We start from the raw sequence: 13,250 nt of genomic DNA on the forward strand, positions 1-13,250 counted from the left end.
CCACAAGAATGTCCAGAGAAAAAGTCTACACAGTTTGTGCAACTTGTCAGAAGGAGTCACCAATACACGGTGGTGTGCCGCTAAATGTCTTACAGCCAGGTCTTTAGAGAAAAACAGGTCCTGATCTGTGGTATTTGCCAGTTTCCATGGTATAAATACAATGACCGTGATAGATTCAAAACCGCAAATATGTCATCACTGACTGCAAGTTGGGAAGAAATGAACAGTGGTACACACTGGATGGTATTTTCATCAGACAGAAACAACAGGAGCAACCACTGGATTGTGGGATAGGGGAACACGCAGTCAAATAATTAGCAAGTGGCAAATTTCAAATATTCCCTTTTTAAATATAACTTTTTACATGTTAGTTAATATTAATTTGTTAGTTAATTTTTAACTAATATCTACGTATAACATCTGGGTCACAAAATTTCTGAAAACTTTACAGTCCACACTTGTAAGCTGGTGCAAGTGAGTTGCAGCCCTCAACTGCGACTATTTCAATTCTTGCTCTGGTATAGGTTGTTAGTTGGGTGGATGTTTAGGGATTTGCTAGCTGGGGTTAAGTGTGATTAAGTATACACTCTGCTCCAGCAAGAAGATTCCAAATATGCCAGTTTAACCTTAGAGAATAAAGGGTGAGGTTTGATCCACTGTCTGAAATATTTTCTGTTAGGGAAACAGTAGGAGCAGAGAGCCTGGGACCAGGCCTGCTGTGCTCTGAGAAGGATGGTGCCCTGCTCCTAGTCTCTTCTACAGCAGCCTGGGTCCAGGGACAAGCACCCATGTAGCTGAAGGTGGCATGCCCACATTTAAACTCTATGAGCTTTCCTTTTTAAATCTTCCCAACTGTAGAGCTCTAGAAAGATTTTCAAAAATGTGCTTTTACAAAGTAAGTGCTATAATCTGTTGGCTTTATCATCAGTAGTGTTACCTCATCATTATGCAAACTTTCACAGAAAAGGTGAAAAGCTTCAGAGTAATTGCCACCTTGGCGCATGCTAAGCCTGCCAGCATCACCCTGCTGGTGACTTCACATGTGCTGGGCTTCAGAAGGCTCCCCAGCTCCCACTGGGCTCTCAGACTCCCAGCTCTTTTCCCAGGTCACCTTCCTGAACTCAGACATTTCCCCCTGGGATAGATGGTCTTTTAGTTATATTGCTTGAGTCCGTTTTTGCTTTTGTTTTTAATTTGGTCTTTACATATTTATCAAATATGTACTAACACCTTTCAAAAGGGCAGATCATTCTGTAATACTTATTATGGAATATAATCTCCGACTCTCTTCAACTGTTCAAAAGCACTTTTAGCCCCGTCAGCTGACTCTATTGGTACTTACAATTATTTCTCTCTGTAAGTCGCTTAGAGTGCAACTTTTGCTTTTCTGTTTTAGACTGTATCTATTAGTGTCCTACAGCAGGAGACGAAGATTTAAACTATCACTTCCTGTATCCCCATCTTCCCAATATAGTTACATCATAGTCAATGTTTACTTAATTATGACCATGTAAACTCTGTTCATAGCTGAGCCATATAATACACTATGATTACTTTTCCATTCTTGAACAATTTTTAAGCTCTGAAATTAAGAATTGTATTGTTTGTTTGCTATGTTAAAAGCAGTTTTCATTTATTCACTCCCAGATTGTCTCCCAAATGTTTAAATTCCCTTCTCATGCACAGATGCATACCAGGTATTTATCTCTGTCATTGTCTTAAAGGCCTTTCTTTCAGAGCCTTCTAATAGGTCCCTTAGACCTTGTGTTGTTAGCCTGAGATCCCAGTGCAGTGTCACGCTGAGGATTCTTTCTAGGATTGAGTCCTCTGTTCCCTGGATTCCAAGTTTCTCACTTATTTTAACAAAATAATTCCTTCATACCCTCCTGAAAAAGCGGTCATAGAAAATAAGTTTTTCAGAACTTATGTGCCTGAAACTGTATTTTGTCTACCTTCATTATAAAATATGATATGACATTGTAGTTTGGGATATAGAATTCTAAATTGGACATAATTTTGCTCAGATACTTGAAGGAATTTCTCCTTGACTCCTTACAGTGTGCTCTAGAGAAATCTGAAGCTATACTAATTTTTATCTTTAGTAAAATCCTTTCTTTTTTTTAACCTCTGAAGGCATTTAGGATCTTATACTTAACCCTAGAGCTCTGAAATTTCACGATGGCCCCATCAGGTACAGGATAATTTGTATCCCCTACTCTTGAAAATGCAAGATCCTCAATAAAATGTTTTCCTCCCACCTGCATATGTCTCCAGGACGATCCTGCTTCTGTGGCTGTCAGATTTCTTGTTTGCAAAATGTGGATAATGTTTATGGAGTACTTGAGAAATTAAAACATTAATATCAGTGACTCTAAGTGAAATCTGTAAAAGCACTAGACATTTTTGGTACCATTATGACTGTTGTTTTATCTGAAGGAATCCTTCCATATATTTGTTTTTGTTTTGCATTTTTTTTTTCTTTTAGCTATAGGATCTCATTCTGTTGCCCAGGCTAGCATGCAGTGGTGTGATCACTTTAAACAAAAACCATAGATCCTCAATCCTAGGACATTTTCTCAAATTATTAATTTATTATTTTCTTTCTTTTATTTTCTTGTTTCATATGGAGCTCAATTTCTCTTTGAATGTTAGACTTCCTAAAATGTTTGTATTTATTATGTTCCCCTCTTAATTTTCAGTTCTTTATCTTTTTGCCCCACTATCTTAGAGATTCCTTCAACTCTATCTTTTAGTCTTGCTAATAGGTTATCCATTTCTTCTATCATATACTTAATTCCCTAAATTTATCTCATATTCTCAATTTCTTTTGTCTTTCTAAATAATTCTGTTATCACACAAAGAAGAAAAGAATTTGGTTAGCTCTTTGATGATGTTAATAATGTGTATTTTCAATTATCATCTTCCTGCACACACTCTATGTCCTTTTATTTATTTGTTTGTTTGTTTGTTTGTTTGTTTTATCTCTTGTTTTTATGGCAGAGGCTTTCCTAAGTTAACTGGTGGACTTTTGTAGCTGCTCATATTTAAGCACGGGACACTAAAGATTTTTGGAAGCTTCACTGTGTATGGAAATTTTAAACTGTGGGTTTGCTGGCAGAGTAAATGACTGGATCATTTTGGAGGAATATATTCATATCAGTGGCTTTAGGTGTTGCATTAGTCCATTTTCACACTGCTGATAAAAACATACCCGATACTGGGTAATTTATAAAAGGAAAAAAAGGCTTAATGGTCTCACAGTTCCATGTGGCTGAGTGAGGGCTCACAATCATGGCAGGTGAAAGGCATGTCTTACATGGTGGCAGACAAGAGAGAATGAGAGATGAGCAGAGAGGTTTCTCTTTGTAAAATCATCAGATCTCATGAGACTCAGTCACTTCCATGAGAACAGTATGTGTATATAAGGGAAGCCTATATACATACGGTATAGGGGAAACTGCCTCCATGATTCAACTATCTCCCACTGTGTCCCTCCCACAACACTCAGGAATTATGGGAGCCACAATTCAGGATAAGATTTGTGTGGCAACACAGCCAAACCATATCAGGTGTCTTCTCTTGGGCTGATTAGATTTCCCAGAGAAGAATCCTTGAATCTACCTGAAAGCTACAGATCTGTCTACCTGCCCTCTGGGGTGAAGAGGGCTGGGACAGTCTTAATATGCAGCACATAAAATTGCCTTTATTTCCTGTGTTCTGTGGGGTCTCCTTGTGATCTAATTTGACTCATGTCTGTCAATTCAGAAACTCTGTCTTTATCTCTTCAGAAAATAAAATTCTGGTCTCTTCTTGAGGTTAAGAGGAGATTCCCTATCTTGCAGAGTAATGGAAATGAGGGCTTTGATACCTCTCAGGCAGCCTTTCAGAGACCCCTCCAGCTTCCACTCCGCCTGCACTCCAGCTTTTGGAGGTACTGGATAAGTCAAATCCTGAGACTTTGGTAAAACTGTAAAATATTTTTGTCACAGATGATTTAGACATGACTTTTCTTACTGATAAGTCAGCAACTACCTGTTTTTCTGCTTTCTGGCTTCCCAAGTTCTTGCTGTGGAACTTAGAGAACTCCTATTATCTTCATTTTTATGGGTTAATGCCTTAAAAGTTGTTTTTGCTGATGTGTTCATGGAATTCTTGGAGGAGTCTGAAGCAAATGCGAGTGTTCAATTTGCCTATAAACAGAAGGACCCAAATTAATCTTCCCTCTTCTGTCTTTATTTTGTAAATACTTCTATCTCCTCATGGATACATTTCCCCTGATACCACCACAACATCCTCCTCATCCCCCTCAAAAAAAACATAAAGAAATATCAGCAAAGTTAGAAATGCAACCAGTATTTTCATGCCATCCTAACTTTGTCTTTGGTTAGGTACTTAACTCTAAAGTCCAGGCCAGTTTCTAGTGAGGCTAAGGTGTCTCTAATCCTGCTTCTGTTAAACCAAACATTTGGGCTGGGTGCACTGGTTCACACCTAATCCCAGCATTTTGAGAGGCTGAGGTGGAAGTGAGGGAATGTAATTAACTTCTCTTCCTGGATCCTCAAGGGGCGTGGTTTCAAAGGCAAGAACTTCCTAATGACATGCCTGACCTGCCTTCCTTCATGCTTCCATCTGGGAGCTTAGAGGTCTCTGTTTAACGCTCGCGTGCTCAGGAAGATAGACTGCCCAGGTAGACTTCCTTTGTCTAGAAAAACCCATGAAAAGCTATGGGAGGACTGTGGGCCAAACAACAAATCAGATGTCAGAAATGAAAGATCAATCACGCCAGCAGAAGTTAAAAGAAACTCCTTTCATAGGACAAAAAACTTAAATGGGGTGGGAATAGTGCCGGGTTAAAAGTCCCCTTCTTTCTCATCTGTGCAGACTCCATCTCTGGATCCCTCCCACAACAGCATGGGAGCTCACTCACTCACTCCATCTATTTCTTCTTTCTCTGCCTAAGTAAATAACTTTCTGTAGAACTGTTTGGAGTCTGATATTTACTTGAACGAGCTCACTATGCCCGTCGAGGTCCTCTCCCCCATTCTTGGGTGAGTGAGGGACCAAGGGCCTGGAAGAACAACCTGAGCCCATCATCTGCAATTCGGTCACAGAAGTGTTGCTTAAGGCCAGGAGTTTGAGGCCAGCCTGTCCAACACAGTGAGATCTCATCTCTACAAAAAAATCTTAAAAATAGCCAGGCAGAGTGGCGTGCACCTAAGCCCCAGCTACTAGGGAGGTTGGGGCAGGAGGATGGCTGGAGCCCAGGAGTTCGAGGCTGCAGTGAGCTATGATCATACCACGGCACTCCAGCGTGAGCAACAGAGTGAGACCCTGTCGCTAAAAGAAAAAACAACAAAACAAAAAGAAATATATGAAAGAATTCATTCAGATAAAATAATGGCAATAATTATAATGACTTAAAAATGTGTAGTGCTTTTCTAGTTTTAACTTACAGTCACTGATATTAATCTGTGTTAATTTTTCAAGTACTCCACAAATATCATCCACATATTGCAAACGAGAAAACTGAGACCCACAGAAGTAAGATCAGCCTGGAGACATCCCAGTAAGAAACAGTGCAAGCCTCATGTCAACCTAACACTCTCACCCCAGACCCTGCAGTCTATCTGCCATGCCACATTGGTTCTGGTGTTTTTCTCACACCTAAACTGATAAGGCCACATTCTGTCCATAAATAAAAACCAGAGTGAATTGCATTGACCTCGCTTCTCTGCAAATGAGGAGGATATGTAAGGTAACTCCAGAACTAGGGTTCAACTGGACCCTGTTACTTGAAAACAAGAGAGTTGTAGTAACCAGCACACACTCAAGACAAAAAGCCATGTTGAATGAGAATAGAAAAAAGCCACCCAACTGAAGCCTTAAAAATCAAGCGTAGCAAGCTTATAAAAATTAAATTGAATCTCTGTCAACAATGACAGCAAACTGGTAGGGCACTGTTGTGCCAAGCTGCCGGACCCCCACCCCGCACCCCAAACTTCCTATGGTAAAGACCTAACTCCCCTTACCTTAGAACATGATCATATGAGGAGAGAGAGTCCTTAAAGAGGTAATTAAGGTAAGATGAGGTCATTAGGGTGGGCCCTAATTCAATATAACTAGTGTCCCTATAAGAAGAAGAAATGGCTGGGCTTGGTGGCTCAGGCCTGTAATCCCAGCACCTTGGGAGGCCGAGGCAGGCAGATCACAAGGTCAGGAGTTCAGAACCAGCCTGGCCAACATGGTAAAACACCATCCCTACTAAAGATACAAAAATTAGCTGGACATGGTGGCACGCTTCTGTAATCCCAGCTAGTCGGGAGGCTGAAGCAGGAGAATTGCTTGAACCGGGACCTGGGAGGTGGAGGTTGCAGTGAGCCAAGACTGTGGCCCTGCACTCCAGCATGGGGTACAGAGCAACACTTTGTCTCAAGAAATAGAAAAAGAAAAGAAAGAAGAAGGAGGAGGAGGAGGAGAAGAAATGTGGATATGCGGAGAGAAAATGCCAGGAAGACCCTAGGAGAAGACAAGCCACAGAGAGGCCTGGAGCAGGCCCTCGGCCACCACCTGCCCCACCCTGCCCATGCCATGATCTCGAATTCCTGGCCTCCAAAACTGGGCCAACATGTTTCCGTTGTTTCAGTCACTCCGTCCAGGTACTTTGCAGTCCTAGCAAGTGAACGCAGGAACCCAAAATACGTTGAACCTGACGGAGCCCTATCTATCAATCCATGACCTACTCAACACTGTTCCCAGGCATTTATAGAGGTTTAAAGACTCGGTGTTATTCTTCAAGAAAGCTTATGATTAATCTGGGGGTAGGGGGGAAGGATCCAATCCAAATATTCAAAAATGCGAGGCTGGCACACAGCACTGACCCATCCTGGCCACTGGCTGCCTGTGCTCCCATCTGCAGGAGCACATGCTCCTGGCCCTGTGAGCTTGCTAGACATAGAATCTGGCTTCTTTGCCTGTCCCTCCCTGCTCTCCAACTCCCTGCCTGCACTCTAGCCTCTCCCATAATGAACATCTGAGGTCTCACAATGTTTCATTCCCTTCACATTCTTTGTGTGTCCTGATGCTCCTGATGGCCCTTCCTCTTTGCAAACAGACGTGTTTCCTAGAAAATGCTCACTGCATCTCCAGAACTAAGTTGAAGTGTGGCCACCTCCAGAAGACTTTCCCTGAGCACTTTCTGAGACCAGCTCAGGGCTTCCTTCTTCCTGCTCCCATCCTTTCCTGTCTCCCTTCTGCAGTGATATCTGGGTGGTTCTGCTGGCAACCGCTTAGGCTTAAGCCCCCCAGGCTGAGTTTCCTCCAGGCCAGCGTTGTGTGGGGCCTGCTGCAGGTGAGAGGGGGGTGCCCGCATACCCAGGGCCCTTCTCCTGCTCCCAACACACCAAACCTCTCTTTGTGCTGCTCGACAAGCACAAGAGCTTTTATTTTTAAACTGGGAGAAAATAGAGAGAGATGAAAAAGCACCTTCCCACTCTTCATCCCTTAGATTGATTTTAAATATCCAGACAGAGACAAACTAGAGGCAAAAGTGGCCAGGCTCCTCCAGGGCAGCAGCTAGTGGCCAGGCTCCTCCAGGGCAGCAGCTATCAAAGGCAAGTTCATGGCCTTGGGATCCCAGAGACCTTTGCAAGGGATCCGAGGATTGAAAGCTTTTTTCATAGTGACACTAAGACATGTTTTCCCTGTTTCCATTTTCATTCTCTCAGTGCAGTTTCTGAGCCTACAGGAACCTCGTGGCCTCACTGTTCTGACAGCATGTAAAAGCGGTACATTCTTCAGCTCTAAAAACATCTCTTAAAATATGTATATATACATATATGAAATAGTTCACGAATTATCATGTCATCCTTGTGCAAAAAAAGGCTATTTTAATTAGCACCATCAGTATCAGTATATGCAACCCAAATAAACAAACATCCTGTGTGGACCACAATAATTGTCAAGAGTGTGAGAAGTTTCTGCTTCCAGAGAGTTAGAGAATCTCTTCACCCTAGAGAGATTTGAGAGGATCCTTGTAAAGCAGAGCTGTCTGGACTCCAAGTGACAAATGTGTGTTCAGAGGTGGGAGGGGACCCTTGTCTCTGCCTCTAGACAGAACCCACTCAAGCTCCGCAATCCCAAAAAGCAAAGGTTTAGAGAACATCAGAACAGCCACATTAATGAAGAGCTAACATCCCGATGGGCTACAGCAAAACCAATTATTAGGAAGGAGACGCACAGGAAGAAGGCATGAGAATATGCACTCTTATTTAAGACTCAGACGCCCAGCTATCTCCACTACTTCCAATAGTCCTGAACTAGGAAGAATATTTTTGTTTTCTTTCTTCTTTCTTTCTTTCTTTCTTTCCTTTTTTTTTTTTTTTTTTTTTTTGCCTCCAAGCATGGTGAAACAGCTTTTAGAAAATCCATGCACCAAGCCCGAAGGGAGAGTAGATGGGTGGTGAAGTCACCATTTTTCTTCTGAGATAGCCATTTGTCATTAATTAACACAAACTATATTCAATTTCCCCAAGCTGCTGCCAGCTCTCTTATAAATTAGTTCACTTCAGCAAGATTTCACTGAAAATGTCAGTAAACTTATTTTTCCACTTAATTATTATCTAAATTCTAATCAAATGCCAACTAACAATTTCTGTATCTGTACAAACTAATTCTAAATTCTTAAAGAGGAATATATTTAAAGAATAAAGCTTTTAAATATACTTGTTTAGCAACAAGGTCTTACCGTGATGCCCAGGCAGGAGCACAGTGGCACAATCATAGCTCACTGCAGCCTTGAACTCCTGGGCTCAAGTGATCTTCCTGCTTTAGCCTCCCGAGTAGCTAGGACTACAGGATCATACAACCCCCTCTTGGCTAATTTCTTTTACTTTTATTTTTCAAGAGCTGGTGTCTTGCTGTGTTGCTCAAGCTGGTTGTAAACTCGTGGCCTCAAGTGAATCTCCTCCCTCAGCCTCCCAAAGCACTGAGATTACATGGGTAAGCCACTGTGCCTGGCCCTATCCCTAAATCTTCTTAAGAGAATAATGCAGAGAATGTTACCTAAGTAGTAAAGCTCGTTTTAAAACAAAATTAAGGAAAAGGACATTGTGGTATTTTTGTGAGAAGAATTGACAGATAAGTTAATAGAAAAGAGTTATGGAAGACACATACCCCTCCACACCACTCATGGAAATGTACATGATATTTTCAATACAGAATACATCACAAACCAAAGGTAAAGATGCTTCAGTGTGACTAGTGTTTAAAACATTTCACTGTTAACTAAAGTTAGAACTTTACCTTAAACTTTACACCAAAGATAAGTTCTATATGAATTGGACAGTTAAATATTTTTAAAATGAAGCACAAAAGAAAATATGTGTGAATCTTTACTCAATCTTTATGGAAAAGGACTTTCTAAACATTTAAACAACAAAAAATAGAAGAAAAAAATTTGTTAAGTTTGAATGTTGAAACATAATATAATAACCACATTATATAGCAAAAAATGAGGCAAAAAACTGGAAACATTCACAGTAAGCATGATATAAGGTAAAGTGTCTTCATATATAAAGACCACCTGTTCAAGAGTAAAACCCAGAAAGACTCAAAATCCTTTTAAAATATGAAAATTACTAAACAGAAAATTCACAGAACTAATACAAGTGATTAACACGTTTGAAATTAGGTTGAACCTCACCGATTGGTAAAATAAGAAAGCATGTTTTACCCATCTATGCACTAAGGGTCTGTGGATGGCAGCTTCCAGTGCTAGCAAGAATACATTGAAAAGAGCACACATATATTTTCCTTCATGAGGCAAATCTGGAAGTACACATCAAGAATCTTTAAGAAGACTTAGAATTCAAAAAAAACATTGTTAATCAGTTAGAGAAGCTAAGTTTATTATGTACAGGAATGTGCACCACAGCATTATCATTGCAAACCTAGACAATGCTTAGTATCTCCCAGTCTCAATTCCTCCAGTAAACACCAGGAATAGTAACCTACTTGTGTATATATTATATATGGAAAGCACTTGAACTAGAGCTTGGCATAGAGAGGGCACTTAATAATTCTTGTTTGTTTGAGAAGAGAGTCTCAATGTGAGGCCCAGGCCAGAGTGCAGTGGTGCAATCTCAGCTCACTGCAACCTCCACCTCCTGTGTTTAAGCAGTTCTCCTGCCTCAGCCTTCAGAGTAGCTGGTATTACAGGCATACACCTGTAGTAGAGACAGGGTTTCACCATGTTGATCATGCTGGTCTTGAACTCCTGACTTCAAGTGATCTACCCACCTCAGCCTTTCAAAGTGCTGGAATTATAGGCATGAGCCACTGCACCCAGCCCAATGCATAATTGTTTTTACCATCTTTTGCTGTTCCAGCAAAATTCTGATGGCAATTTCTGGCTGCTATTTCACCATGAGTCTCCTGCTAAGTAGCACCTGATAGCTGTAGGACACTTGCAGCTCCCAGCAGGCCGCAAGAGAACTGTTTCCACTCAAACATTGACAATTTTGAAAGCAGAGGGATTTGAAGGAATACATACATATACAACAAATTCACTTATTGAGACTATTCCCTTAAGATGGTAGATAATTGAGGAATGCTATTTTTATAATAGATATTTACATTCATAATTACTGATTTCCGATTGCCAGTACATGTGGCAAAATAATTTTGGGGGATGATGTGTGCTCAAGTGTGAGAAACATAAAAATACAAGATAAATATAATACACACACACACACAAACACACACACACACAAACATATAGGATGAAAATATATATGAGATATATAAATACATAGATTTATACAGATATATATTATATCTAATTAATTGCATATAAAGATGTAGACAGAAATGAAGAAATCAGATAAATTAGTCACTTTATGAAAGAATTCATGGTCACCCATAAGACTCCAAATCTTACCTAATAGCTAAAATGTAATTAATTGGACTTTTAAAGGTACAATTCATATTCAGTATCTCAGGGACACATGTATTTCAATATGTGAAGTAGACATGAAATATTTATTTAAATTTGAAAGTCATAGTTATTAATGCCTGCTAATCTCCCTACACAAATTCTGAAATACCAACACTTAGCCATTAATTAGCCTGAAAGTGTGACCACAAAGAATGTGCCCATAGACGGATTATCTTAGGGAGATTAACCTGCTTTTTTAATTTATTGAATTATTGGAATCTTAAAAATTAAGTACTAACATTTTCAAAGTGCTAAAAAGACCCCAAAACAATAATAACTCAGAAAGCTTGGACAAATAAATATATCGACTTTAAAGCCATAGCCATTTACAAAGGAATTCAGAAAGAATTTAATTTGATTCAAAGAGGTTTAAATCAAACAACGGACTACCAGAATGAAAATAATGATTTGATCAAATTTTTTAAATTTTAAAACCTCATATGAACTACACTGTTATCCTGTGTTCACCAGAGTCATTTATCAGTATATCTATCCACTTTCCAGAATGGGCTGTGGGGGGGGGGGGGGGAAGCTGTTACATCAGCATTTTTTTAACCTTCTCCTTTCTACACATTGGGCCTTTCTTGTGTGTGTCTTATAGAAAATTTGAATTTAGATAAAGGAAATTTTAATCACTTGAAGAAACACCCTCTTGACCACACCAAAATCTTTCACTCCAAATCCCAAGCCATTCAAACATGACCCACGTTATAGAAATAAGGGAACAATGGCCATAAACTCTGCTTCTTCCCCCTAAACTCAACTTAGTGATTGTATATATACATTTTTTTTCTGACCTTGTCTCAGTCTCTTCTATGGATCAATTTTCCCCACAACTCAGTAATGAGATGAGGTAAGCCATATCTTTTCCAAATTACAGAGGCCTAGCAAGGCAAAGGTGGAGTGGAAACAAGAAGACTCTAAAATAAGTATGGAGGCAAATACTCCTTGCTCTCAGCTTTGGCCCACCAGTAAACACATGCTCACAACGTTTCTCCTTTGTAGATTCTGAACAAGTTTCATGAGCCAGTATCTCACAAACATCTGCCTTCATTATAATTATATTTCTATTTCAGCTGCACCAAGCTATTTACAGATGAGCCTGTTCATAAAGAGCTTTATAATTAAGCAAACAGAAATATCTTTTTATAGGATGCAGATCTAGGGGTGATAATCACACACAAAATACACAGCAACAGTTGCAAATAGAGTGTTTAACGCTAGTTATATAGTTAGTGATGTGCTCAATAAAGCCTGACATGTCTTTGTTCCTAAATACGAGAAAATATGGTCTTTGCTACACAGCAGTGTAAACTGTCTTCTTTTCCTATTTTTTTAAGCAAAGGCCATATTTTTCAGGGTGGGCTCTTAAAATGTATGTGTGTATGTGTTTTATATAACAACAGGGTTATAACACACATTCGCTGGCTTAGTAGGGCTTAAAACATGCCTGGGATTTGGAGAGAGCTGATTCTAAATATAAGTAGCAATGTATGGTGGCACAGAGCGTGACAGATTAAATTAGTAGATAGTAGAGATTATCTGATGGTACTATAGAAGTTGCTGGCAGACAAAGAGAAACCTACAATACTTATCACAGCAGAAAAAGGAATTGCTTGTGTCCCAGTAAAATCTGCCTAAACCCTTGGACATTTCCCAAGAAGGCCAACCTCTGCTCTCGAAAATTCCCATAACTCTTACCTGAAACCTTCCCCCGTCTCAATGCTTCAAAGCTGTCATTTGCAAAAAATGTTTGTAAATCTTCTTGACTATCCAGAAGTCATGAAATCCCAAACACTGGATAGGAAAAATAGCCATTGCTTGCTAAGATTCAGCCTTGGCACAGAAAGGATCATATATAACAAACAGCACTTTGTTTTAGAAGATATATGTACAGCTCATATACTGCTCCTGAGAGTATGCAGTGGTGCAATGCTTTAGAAAATGATTTTAATTTGAAACACACACACACACACACACAGAATAAAAGAGAAAGTCTAATAATAGTAATGCCGTTTGACCTGGTAATTCCAATTGTACAACTAATTATGAAGAAAAGAAAACTCAAAAAGCATCAATAAAATAACTTTTATCCAGCAAGAGATTTATCATATCATTTACTATTGTCATAAAATAAAAATGGAAGGCCGGGCGCGGTGGCTCAAGCCTGTAATCCCAGCACTTTGGGAGGCCAAGGCGGGTGGATCACAAGGTCAAGAGATCGAGACCATCCTGGTCAACATGGTGAAACCCCGTC

General features: G+C 39.9%; 1 long non-coding RNA gene across 1 annotated transcript in view; it reads right to left on the reverse strand.

The window, feature by feature from the left end:
- Window positions 1-13,250, reverse strand: part of LOC119473202 — a 75,279-nt gene that overhangs the window by 44,763 nt on the left and 17,266 nt on the right. The window contains exon 3 of the long non-coding RNA XR_005202407.1: window positions 12,695-12,790. This is a non-coding gene — a long non-coding RNA (uncharacterized LOC119473202). The remainder of the gene's footprint in view (window positions 1-12,694; window positions 12,791-13,250) is intronic.

The sequence above is a fragment of the Cebus imitator genome, unplaced genomic scaffold (genome assembly GCF_001604975.1).
Source record: "Cebus imitator isolate Cc_AM_T3 unplaced genomic scaffold, Cebus_imitator-1.0 Scaffold139, whole genome shotgun sequence".
Classification (NCBI taxonomy): Eukaryota; Metazoa; Chordata; class Mammalia; order Primates; family Cebidae; genus Cebus; species Cebus imitator.